We start from the raw sequence: 13,006 nt of genomic DNA, 5'->3' as shown, positions 1-13,006 counted from the left end.
CGTGTTTTTCTCCAGTGATGCCATGGGACAAAATCAGAACTGAATCAGTTTCTTCAGGATGATCAGGGTGAGGCAGCAATCCTAGATGGGAGCTAGTCATCTTCTGGGCTCCGGGCAATGACTCTGCCAATCAGGCAATGCAATATGCTCTTTTTATGTTTGCCTTGGAATTGAATCAGGAAAAGTGAAATATGAATCCCTTGGGGAGGGCTGCTTATTGATCTGGTCCTGGTCTTATCACATTGTCTGTAAAACCAGGATTATATCAGCCATCTGAGGAACAATGGAGCCCTGTGGTAAAAGTCTGCAACAAGTAAATGCTGGAGAATGTCGATCTGATGTTAGGAACATGGACTCTTGAGTCGGCTGAGACGGATGGTGATGCTCTGTGGGAACCCACAGTGGACGTCGCAGCCGGGAGGTGGCACTGAGAAGAAGGCCCTGGAAGGCTTCACCCTTGGAAGCCTGCAGTCCTCCCGGGAAGAGCCCATGAGGACCGAGCCACTGGGACTTAGGCGAGATCCTCTGCAACTGAGGACCAGAGGAGATAGGCCCGGGAAGCAGCCGGCACCAGGAGGTCAATGAAGACTTCACCCTTAGAAGCCCGCGGTCCCCACGGGAGGAGCCCGTGAGGACCCGAGTCGCTGGAACATAGGCGAGGCCCCTTGGTGAGCAAAGAACCGGATACCTGAGGATGAAGAGCAGCCAGAAGCCGGAGTCCAGCTGGGGGCGGTAGCTGAAGCCAGAAGTCAGTGGACGAGCCAAGGTCGTAAGCCAGGAGTCAGAAGCCAAAGACAAAGCCAAGGATGGAAGCTGAAGCCAGAAGTCAGTGGATGAGCCAAGGTCGGAAGCCAAGAGTCAGAAGCCGAAGTCAAAGCCAAGGACGGAAGCAGAATCAGAAGTCCAGGAACGGAGTCAAAACCAGAAATCAGAAGCCAAAGACAAGATCAGAGATCCAAAGCAGCAACTAGTAACTCTAACCAGAGTGAACCTCATTGCAAGGCAAGGTAAGAGCCTAGCTGCAGGGTTTAAATATCCCTGCAGCGTCTGATGTCATCTGGAGGCAGTCCTCTGGTTTCCCGTGCTGGCCCCTTTAAATTCTGAGCCCCTGCGCGTGCACGCGCACCTAGGGGGTGGGGCCAGACGTGGCAGATCGCCAGCGTCTCCCTCGAGGAGGGAGTGCCGCGGCCGAGGCCAGGACAGGCCTTGTCGTCATTTCAGCGGCCCGGGCCGGCCTAAAAGTAAGTGGAGGTCCCGTAACATCTGACTGGCCCAGTTCAGCCTTACCTAGTGTGGGACTGAGCAGTGATCCCCTGACACAAACCTGGACTGACTCCAGCCTTTCTTAAAACACTTTATCTTTATTTGCCATTTTAACACGTACACATTAGTAAACTGCCTTCTCCTTCAGGACAGCGTAATCCAATTACTCACAGTTTAATACCGCTTTCCTCGGTACTCACACAGCTCCGTTACAGCTCAGTGTTTGGACAGCAATATTCTACAGGAGCTGCCTTCCTCCTGGAGACCTGGGCCTGGTCTGACTATCCCATCTAGATCCCAGTTTTTATTCCTCCCCTGTTGGACTCCACCCACAGAGCTCTCTCCTACAAGGGGAATTAAAGGGGACCAGGCACCTTGCCTGGTCCTGCACTAGTTTAAGGGGGAACATAGGAGCACTGCCTCACACCTAGCTCCAAAAACCCTGTCATGTGCTTGGAACTTTCTCAGTTGAAAAGTTCTGAGTTCACACGTTATGGTTCTACGAACTTTCCTGAAATGTGATTTTCAGCAGGAGGACTTTAGGTCTATGGAAGGAAATGAGCTTCTGCATCTTTGGAGAGAAAATGCTCCACAAAAGATGGTCTGCCAGAATAACATGAAAAGCAGTGTGATTGGAGTAATGGGAATGTTAAGGGCTAGATAAATTAGCCACATGGGCAGACTAGATGGACCATATGGTCGATTTCTACTGTCATGTTTATCGGTTTCTAGTTTCCAAAGTGCTAATCCAGAGAAATAAATCACTCTTGCTTCTTTCCAGCAGTGCAGAGTTCTGGCAGACCATGCATTGGTCCTGAAGAAAAGTGGTTTCTCCATGGGCTGGGTGAAACCTTGTATAAGCCCAATATAACAACCAGTAGGAAGCTTGGTGTTGATCTAGACCATCTCATTTCTAGTCTTATGAATATTAGCAACAGATGTACCCACTAATTACCAAGGACTGACCAAAATGTAATTCTGCTCAACTCAAGTTGCTTATGCTTTATGTCCAGAGAGCAAGTTTCATTAGAATTGCCCAGTAGTTCTTATGATGTTGAGCTGAATTTCTCTTCATGCTTTTTGATGGGAAAATGGTGGACTTTGTTGCCCTCCTGCACCACCTGCCACCCCAAATCACCTGTAGTAAAAATTCAGATGTCCACCCACTCAGACATACTCGAGCACCTGGTAAGGACCCTGGGTCAACAATCCAGAGATGATGATGTCCATGAGTTTTCCAGTCCCTTCTTCGAACGTGGGCATGAGGACACCATCTTTAGATAAATTGCACATATCACACCCTGAAAGGTATCCGAGTGTTCCTTTTCCTGCTATTGCAGTCGGATGTGTGAAATGATTTCTCACCTTTCGTTTGTTCCTGTGGGGAAAGATTCTTAGCATATCTGGCCTGAAAAATCTTTCTAGATTAGACAGTAGAACATAGATCGTGAAAAAGTAGCAAGGAAGTCTCTTAAAGTGGATTCGCAACAGCCCAGGGACCCACGGTTCAGGCCAAGAGCTTGGAGCACTCATCATTGTTTCAGCCTCTCTTCTTCAGCTCTGCCTTCCTGAGGCATCACTGCTGCAAACTGAGTGCTGTGTACTGAGTGCTGCGTACTGAGTGCTGCGTACTGAGTGCTGCATACTGAGTGCATTCTGTGCATCTGGTGTGGAAACGAGAGAGTTAAAAGCAAGAGCCTTAAAGCAGTTTTGGTTAGGTAGAAAGCCTTCCCTCTTGCCCCATTATCTTATCTTCCTTCCTCTGACTGTCAGCTTTCCTGGAAATCTGCAGGAAAGCTGGAAGGCTGGACACACTGAATCTTAAACTTAAACAAACTGAGGTTCCGGGGATTATGATCCTTTCTGTTGATGGGGTTTATAATATGCAAGAAAGTTCATCGGCTTCTCTGAGGTTGCCTCTTTAAACCACTGGTATTCACTTCCGGTTCTCAGGATATACTTAATGACTACTTAGGAGATAGATTTGCATGCAACTGAGGTAAGGTGCATGCAAATCTATCCCATGCATATTAATAAGGGAGATCCAGAAAGCTTGACCTGTTTGTGGCCCTCGAGGGCCGGCAGTGAATACCACAGCCATAGCTAGGAGACAAACACCTCACTGACACAATAGCAGTACAGGACGGGGTAGGTGACTGTGGTCCTGGTTTTCAGGATATCCACAGTGAATATGCACAGGTCTGGATATAGGTATAGGCAGCTGCCAGAGAACCACATTCTACAGGCACCAAATACTCACCCTGAAGAGAAACTTTCTCTCACTTACTTTACTTTAGGGCATTGCACCAGTGCCACAGCAAAAGGGGCACCACAGTGGCATTCTGCCCCAACACCTCTTCCCCTGCTTTCCAGTCTCTAGGGGTGAACCCTCCACCCTCCAAGCTCAAAAGGGGGATGCCTGCCCTCACCCTCCAGTCTTGTCTATGGGTTCCAAAATCTTAAATCCATGCATGAGATAAATTTGCATATACTTGGGCTCCAATGTATGCATCTTTAGGTCATTCTTACTCCTTGTGGAGATCCTGAAAACCTGATTGGCATGAAGTTAGCAGGACAGGTCTGGGAAGCCTGCATAAGTCCTTTGCTTTGCCTAAAACTTTAAAATGCTTTTTCTTCATTCTGCAAATGCAGCAGAGTACACCCCGCCAGGGTTTGCGGTCTGTGTTGTAATAGCACACACCCTGAGCAACTGTGGGATCTCATCTATATTTTTCCTGACTCACCACTCAGGCAGCTCTATCTACTGGCAACGTAGACGCACACAGCCTCAGCTCAGAACGCCAGAGAACATCCTCTTCTGCCCACTCTGCATTCGCTTGCCTGCCAGCCCTAGGACTGTGTCTTTTACTCAGTATTAAAAAAGAGAAGAAGTTAATGTATTTTCATTTCAAAACTGTACATTTTTTGAAAGGACGTTTTGACTCAGAATGTCTTATAACAAATCTTGCATATATGTGTGAGTGTATGTATGTGTGTGAGTGTGTGTGTGTATGTGTTATGTTTGGGGGATGTGTATGTGTGAGTGTGTGTGAGTGTGTGTGTGTGTTATGTTTGGGGGATGTCTATGTGTATGTGTGTGTATGTGTGAGTGGGTGTGTGTGTGTGTGAGTGTGTGTGTAGGTATGTGAGCGTGTCTGTGGGTGGCCTTAAAATTCCATCCAGCTGTTCTCTTGTCTTCTGACAGAAGTCACACACTCTCCAGTCTATTGTTTCCATAGCCTGATGCACCAGAAAAGGAGTCGCCCTGTGGGACAGGAAGTGTGACCTGCGAGATGGAAGATGGAACATCTGTGTATTGTACAGCAGATGGGTTTCAGGATGACAGACAGTCCTGCACTGGTTCCGCAGTGCTGGAATGGCTTCCCAGTGCAAATAGCCAAACTGGAGCAAAAAACAAACCAAACCGAAAAGCTTGTCCAGCGGCCTTGCTTATTGAAATATAGCACAGGAAACAGATGCTGACCAAATGTGGAAACATCTAAGAACAAAATATTTATTAAAAAATGACACCAGCTTGATGTTCAGAGGGATAGCTGTGTTAGTCTGGTGTCTTGTCATTACCAACTAGATGTGAGCTTACTATTTTGTGGGGAAGAGGGGGGTGGCTGAGAGGGTAAGGGAAGCTGTAATTTAAAACCTCAAAATCATCTCTTCCCATTCACACATCCCCCCTTACACTACACCACCAGCCTTGGAAAGGCAGAGGGGTGCAGCATCCAAAAACCTTCACGGCAAATCTTCAGATCGGTCAGTCATGGAAGGTGAAAGCGGAGGATCTTTGCTATGATTTGCTGAAGATCTCGTATCCTTGAGACATCCACCAGGGTCAGAGAAGTCCAATGCTCAATGGCTACCTGGAAAACAAATTTGGTTGCCAGTTTTCACTGGTCACTCATCATATGAGAGCCATGACAGGAGAGAGCACTGAACAATAGCCATCGATGGATTTACTGCCCATGTTCCCACCGGGTCTCCACCACTTGTAAACCTTCAGTGACCCGTGCAGGTTGTCAAAGAAACGTGTGACTCATCAGCTCCAGATCGTCAGCTTTGCCACCTACCTTTTGTGTGACCTTGACTTAGTCACTGTTTCTCTTGGGGCAGGTCATGCTATCTCCTCCTCCCTCAATTTACAAATCCGTAATTTCGTAAGAATAACTTTGCTAGCACTGAAGTTGTGAAATTCTATGAAATTCAGATGTGTGTTCAGTGCATGGCAATAGTCAAAAGAGCAAACAGAACGTTAGGAATTATTAGGAAGGGAATGGTTAATAAAACGGAAAATGTCATAATGCCTCTGTATCGCTCCATGGTGAGACGGCACCTTGAATACTGAGTACATTTCTGGTCGCCGCATCTCAAAAAAGATAGTTGCACTGGAGAAGGTGCAGAGAAGGGCAACCAAAATGATAAAGGGGATGGAACAGCTCCCCTATGAGGAAAGGCTGAAGAGGTTAGGGCTGTTCAGCCAAGAGGTTTATAAAACTATGAGTGGGGTGGAATGGGTAAATAGGAGATGATTAGATATCCTTTCAAATAATACTAACCATGAAACTAACAGCCAGCAGATTTAAAACAAATCATAGAAAGTATCACTCAGTGCACTATCAAGCTGTGGAGTCTGTTGCCAGAGGACATGATCCAAGCGACGAGAATAGCGGAGTTTATAAGAGGTTTGCACAGGCTCCTGGAGGAAATGTGCATCACACATTATAAGTCAGGTAGGCTGAAGAAAGCTATTTCTATCTCCGGGAATGAGTAATAGGAATTAGAGTTACTTTATGGGATCTGCCAGATACTTGTGACCTGGACTGGCCAGGGTCAGAGGCAGGATGCGGGGCTCCGTAGACACAGCATGGCGCGTCTTATGTTCTTAATTATTCCCAGTTAAAAAGCTATGGCCATTGTGGGTGTTCCTATATTTTTGATTGCTAAATAACTAGTAACATTGATACAATTATTACAAGTTAAAAATGGATTCTGCAGTGTCTAATAGCTTTAATAACAGTACCATAACATTCAAAGCACAAAGGCACTGTGAGATCGTAAAAACCATCCCCCTCCCTCTCTTCATAGCTTTCTGGAGAGATTCCCGAGCATGTTTTCCGATGGAGTGGACGCTGACAGCTTGGAAGGTCTGTGCCAGTTTTCCAAATATAGGAATAGGAGAACTGGACGATGAGGCTCATTCCTGCCTAATGATGCAATCCGCTATCCAGTCTGGGCTGCTCTGGGCAGTCACCACTCATCTTCCTGTCCTTGGCATGGTTTGCTTGCCTTGGGAAGAAGATGAATTTCTTTCTTTTTTTTTGTTTGACTAATTTCCTGATGATGGAAGTTAAGATGTATGGTGTGAAAATGAATGAGGCTAGACAGCCACTGTCTGAGCTCCAGAAACGGAGATCTGCACTATTTAATAAGGTCAGGGGCTCAGCTCTGGCTGTATGATGAGGAGAAGGACCGAGCTCCAACTGTACGACAAAAGCAGGGACCAAAATCCAGCTGTGTGCCAAGGGCAAGGGCTGAGCGCCAGCTGTTTGATGCCTCTGAGGTTATTAGTCCTCGTAGATGCCAATGCCTGGGCTGTGTAGAATGGAGGAGCCAGCAGCCATCTCATGGACTTGATCCTCCTTCACATTTTATCTACTCTGAGGGGAGGCTCATTTATTTATCAGTGGGAGGGGGTACATTCACAGCTGATTACGAGCCACCTCAGTTCCTGGCAGAGGCTGACGAACCTCCTTCCAACTCCACTGCCAGATCCCCTCAGATCCCCAGATCCGCTCTGCCCCCCTGCTGAGTCCTGCTTTCCTTGCATAAACCCCCCCCCCCCCCCCCCCAGCCTTTCCCCCACACTGCGCAAAACCCCCTCCCGGCCATTAGGCGAGGGTGGAGAAAGCCTTCCTGAATAATTCAGCATTCCTGGGGCTGGGCTCTCACTTTCCCAGGTGGACTTTGCTGCACTCGCCCTCTCTTTCATCTGTAAATGGCTCTTTTGTTCTGGGTTGTGACTCAGTAGGGCCGCAGGGTTATAGAGGAGGAAAATCCTGCCGGCAAAATGCTAACTCTCATAGCAGGAACCCTTGGGCCTTGACTCATTAAAAAAAAGCATTCTTGTTGCTTATTTCTATTATGGGTAAATGTTACAGAAATGTTTTTCCCTATATAAGTTGAGCAGTTCTAGATACTCCTCCTTGCTAAGGGCGCTGGATGCCTTACTTTAGATCTTGGAAGCCCCTCCTTGAGAATTCTGTGATATTAAAGGTAAAACTGTCTGTCCCCATCCCCCGCCTCACTGTCTGTCCCCCATGCCCCGCCTCACTGTCTGTCTCCATCCCCCACCTCACTGTCTGTCTCCATCCCCCGCCTCACTGTCTGTCCCCATCCCCCGCCTCACTCTGTCCCCATCCCCCACCTCACTGTCTTTCTCCATCCCCCACCTCACTGTCTGTCCCCATCCCCCGCCTCACTCTGTCCCCATCCCCCACCTCACTGTCTGTCCCCATCCCCTGCCTCACTCTGTCCCCATCCCCCACCTCACTGTCTGTCCCCCATGCCCCGCCTCACTGTCTGTCCCCATCCCCCGCCTCACTGTCTGACCCCATCCCACGCCTGTCCCCATCCCCTGCCTCACTGTCTGTCCCCATCCCCACCTCACTGTCTGACCCCATCCCCCGCCTCACTGTCTCCATCCCCCACCTCACTGTCTGTCCCCATCCCCTGCCTCACTCTGTCCCCATCCCCCACCTCACTGTCTGTCCCCCATGCCCCCGCCTCACTGTCTGTCCCCATCCCCCACCTCACTGTCTATCTCCATCCCCCGCCTCACTGTCTGTCCCCATCCCCTGCCTCACTCTGTCCCCATCCCCCACCTCACTGTCTGTCTCCATCCCCCGCCTCACTGTCTGTCCCCATCCTCCGCCTCACTGTCTGACCCCATCCCCCGCCTCACTGTCTGTCCCCCATGCCCCGCCTCACTGTCTGTCCCCATCCCCCGCCTCACTGTCTGACCCCATCCCACGCCTGTCCCCATCCCCTGCCTCACTGTCTGTCCCCATCCCCACCTCACTGTCTGACCCCATCCCCCGCCTCACTGTCTCCATCCCCCGCCTCACTGTCTGTCCCCATCCCCCACATCACTGTCTGTCCCCATCCCCCGCCTCACTGTCTGTCCCCATCCCATGCCTCACTCTGTCCCCATCCCCCGCCTCACTGTCTGTCCCCATCCCCCACCTCACTGTCTCCATCCCCTGCCTCACTGTCTGTCCCCATGCCCCGCCTCACTGTCTGACCCCATCCCCCACCTCACTGTCTCCATCCTCCGCCTCACTGTCTGTCCCCATCCCCCGCCTCACTGTCTCCATCCCCTGCCTCACTGTCTGTCCCCATCCCCCGCCTCACTGTCTCCATCCCCTGCCTCACTGTCTGTCCCCATCCCCCGCCTCACTGTCTGTCCCCATCCCCTGCCTCACTGTCTGTCCCCATCCTCTGCCTCACTTCACCCCCATTGCTTCACTCCATTTTCAGGTTCCACTCCATGGACCCAGATTGAGTATGGAAAGTGCATCCTGAAATGATTTTGGGAACTTTAAAAGCCAACACAGGACATGAACTGAAGAGCACAGTGACGGCAGGGTTATGGAACATTAATGATCTGGTTATTGTAATTACAGGGGATTATGCTGGAGATTTCAGAGGCAGAGCCAAACTGGAGATGAGCCATGAGGGAAAGCTTGGGTGGTAAGAGCCGGAGCAAACATTCACTGATTACAGCTCCCATCTGCTTAAAATAACCCCCCATTTTCCAGCTCTTCCTGAAGGTCGTGGTGCTGTGCATGGGGCATGGGTCAGCATTGCCCTTCTGCTCCATTGAAACCGGGTCTGGGATTCAGGACCACGAGCCTTCATTCACAGCTCTTCTGGGATTTTCCCCTGTTTTATATCCAGGACCAGTGCAAGGGTATTAGGCGCCCTTGGCGAACCTTCTGCCTTGCGCCCATCACCCCGGTCTCGGCCCCTGACTCCTACCTCATTTGCAGAATGGGCACTGCCTGCGGCCCGCTGAATCTCTACTCCTCTTTGCCGGGAGCGGGATAGGCTCCGCTGGCAGCCCAACATGGCTGCTCTTCGGTGCCCCTTAATGCTTGGCACCTGAGGCAACCACCTACTTCGCCTAACAAGACGCGCCGGCCCTGTTTTTATCCCTTCCCAACTTACTTTCATCCGACCATCGTAGCGAAGCCCTTGGTTGGGAAGCATGCACCAGGGCTCCTTCTGGAATCCTGCAAGCATGGGCCCTAAATCTGGCCACTAGGTGTCGCCACTGGGCGGCGGCTGGACCTGCTTCTCAGCCAGGAAGCGGAAGCTCCGACCGGGGCAATCACAGCCAGGACCTCAGCTAGGCTGTGATTGTATGTGTTGGAAAACCTTGTTTTATTTCACTGAAATAACTGAATCATTGCTTGTCTCCATTACCAGAGAGCTGAATTTGAGCCAGGGTCTGAGCCCAGCTGTAAGGTGACATTTCCTTCCTATTGGTAAAGCACATTGCCAGTATAACATGACCCAAAATGTGACCAGATAATCAGAATATTTATGTCCTTATAGCGTGCTTCAATCAGACAGATTGATAATTAGGGTTATTTTATTTTAAGAATACTTAATGCTGATTTGTGCCTACCTGTATACTAACATGGCTGGGCCCCTGTTTGTGGACGCTCTTTGATGGCACTTCCCGATGTGTTGCATGCATGCATGACTGAGGAGTCTCTGGAAACAGCAAAGGACACGTGTGTATTTATGCAGTTACCGACTGTAATTTGTAGGCCAGATTTCTGCTCCGGGCGGCTCACCGCATCACCTGCATAATATAAAACAAACCAGAACGCAGGTGCTCTGAAAGAGGCCCCTCAGACGCCTGTGTCGCCGGGAGACCCCCTCAGGGAAGGGCTCAATAACAACGAATCCCAAGTCCTGTGCAAATCCACTTGTTTCGTCCCTCTCCGGAGAGGCGGTCAGGGTGGGACTTGAACCCGAGGCCTTGGACAGCAGCCGATGGCGGACGGGGAGCAGCTTTCTTCATGACCTGTTGCAAACCGGTTTCACTTCAGCTTTACGCGTTTTTCCAAGCGTGGCTCATCGTACCGCGTGCAGTAAAAGTGGGTTGAACCCGAGAGGCCAAATCGGAGCACGGCTGATGCGGCTTAAGTGAACGACGTGCGGCAGAGGCTTCCCGAAGCGAAAAGCTGCAGCAGGGGAGAAAAGAAGAGGAAGTGGGGGGAAGAGTCAGGGAACGTGGGTGCCTCTGGTGCCAGGAGCCCACCCGAAGTCCCCCAGGGCCATCGCACAACTCTGATACAAGGACTGACCCAGCCCGACTGTGGCTTCCCTTCTTCAAATCCACTGCAAGCTTCCAAGATTTCACTGAAACGTCCTGCAATGTCGAGCCTGCAAAGAGAAGCCAATCGTATGTAAAGTCACCCCCTCTATTGGAATAATTGAATGCAAGGCATTTCTTGTTAGGTTTCTAGACAATGTCTTGCATTGTATCTGGCAGCCAACCAAGACAATCCCTGAAACTGAGCTTGACTTATTTCCCTAAATAGAATAAAAATCTAAAGGAACTGATTCTTAAAAAGGGGAACCGATTCTCAAAAGGGCCAGCACAAAATAGAAGCCAAGAAACGGGGCCTTCCCCTCCATGGAGACTAGAAATAATGTCTCTCCTTTTTAAAAAGAGAAGTAAGTGGCCCCCAGCGACTGAGCGAGCTTGCAGCCGCCGCCGCAGCTGTCACCTCGGTTCATGAACACGACCTGCCCCTAGGAGGAGAGGGAGCTCTGGAGGGGGGGATGCTGCCACCTGCTGCTTGAAGTAGGGATGGCTGCCATTGCCAGAGCAGGCAGGCGAGGAAGCCCAGCGGCCTGAAGTGGGCTCCGGGGAGGGGGAAGCTTTCACTTCCTGACAGATTGAAAGCCTCTTAGCAGGGAGGAGGGGGGAGCATGGGCTTCCTGCGTCATTCGCAGGCAGCCAGGCTCCTTCTCCCCCTCCTAAGCCAGGACCTGGTGGGATTTGCCGCTGTTCAGGGGGCAGGAGCCGCCCCTGCTCACCCCGGCCCCGCTGCACGGGTGCTCACTGCTGCCCTCCTGCTTCTCCCCAGGGGCCGGGGGCCGCTCCTAGCCCAGGGGGGCCACCCGTCCGGCGGAGAGCAGCAGCAGCAGCAGCAGATGCTCTTTGTTTTATTTTGGTTTTCAGTGCCTTTTTTCTTTTTGTGGTTTTTTTTTTTGTTTGTTTGTTTCAAATAAACAGAACGAGAAAAAATGAAGGGAAGGAAAGCAAAAAAAGCACAAACCAAAACACTGTCTGTGGGCACCCCCAGGGGGCAGCAATGCAGCGAAGGTTCAACCTGCCTGAGGTTGGGTCAGGGGAGGGCGCATTCACATCCTCATCTGCCCCAAATGGTAGAGAAACCGGATGGGCCAAGCAATCGGCCTTTACTGCCAATCGGGCCGATACAGTACAGTGCCCTCCGGCAGAGGGCACCTTTAGCCCCCGTTTGGCCACGCGTTTCAACGCGGTAGCTTTACCCCTTATTCAGTAAGGGGTAATAGCACGTCGAAAACGCGCGTCCAACCCCCCCAAAACTAATAGCGCCCGCAACATGCAAATGCATATTGATGGGCGTGTTAGTTATTCCCGCGCGATATAGAAAGTAAAATGTGCAGCCAAGCTGCACATTTTACTTTCAGAAATTAGCCCCTTCCCTAGGTAGGCGCTAATTTCTGCCGGCACCGGGAAAGGGCACAGAAAAGCAGTAAAAACTGCTTTTCTGTGCACCCTCCGACTTAATATCATGGCGATATTAAGTTGGAGGTCCCAAAAGTAAAAAATAATTTTAAATTAAAAAAAAAAATTTTAAATCGCCCCGCGGCTTGAAAACCGGACGCTCAATTTTGCTGGCGTCCGGTTTCCGAACCCGTGGCTGTCAGCCGGTTTGAGAACTGACGCCGGCAAAATTGAGCGTCGGCTGTCAAACTCGCTGACAGCCGCCGCTCCTGTCCAAAAAGAGGCGCTAGGGACGCGCTAGTGTCCCTAGCGCCTCTTATTACCGCGGGCCCTCATTTGAATATTAAATCGCGCGCACAGGAGAGTGGCCTGTGCGCTCGCCCGCTCTCCCGCGACTTTCACTGTATCGGCCTGAATATTTGCTAAACGTTCAGTTTTCAAAGAGGAAAAGAAAGGGAGTTCAACTGGTAAAGTGGGAATCAAAGGCCAACGGCACTCAGGTGGCCACCTTGGTGGCCCCTTTTCCCAGATGTCGGCAGGCTCCTTCCAAACGAGCTGAGAACGGCTCAGATAGCTCTTCCAGGGGCTGTGGTGCAGCCACTCCGCTGCAGGCTGTTATCAGCTGTGTTATCGATGGCGTGTTAGATCTGTTTCTTGAGAAAGATGAATGCGATTCGTGCAATCTCCGAGCAGAGGAAGCCACACGACTCCATTCTGTTGCTAATGCAGAGCATCCACATAGAAGGCGATCTGGCATCCATTCATAAGCAGTACTGAAACTGCCTCTCAGCTCTTCTGGGCCAAGGTGCTTTCCATTTCAGTGGGGGCAGTTCCAGATTTTGCCCTAAAGAAGGAAGGATGGCCGGATGCATAATTTCACTTTGAAACTTCAGAACAGGACAGTAAAAGGCTTCAACACTTCTTGAATTTGGAAATTGG

The sequence above is a fragment of the Rhinatrema bivittatum genome, chromosome 12, assembly GCF_901001135.1.
Source record: "Rhinatrema bivittatum chromosome 12, aRhiBiv1.1, whole genome shotgun sequence".
Lineage (NCBI taxonomy): Eukaryota > Metazoa > Chordata > Amphibia > Gymnophiona > Rhinatrematidae > Rhinatrema > Rhinatrema bivittatum.
This window is presented reverse-complemented; position numbering follows the sequence as displayed.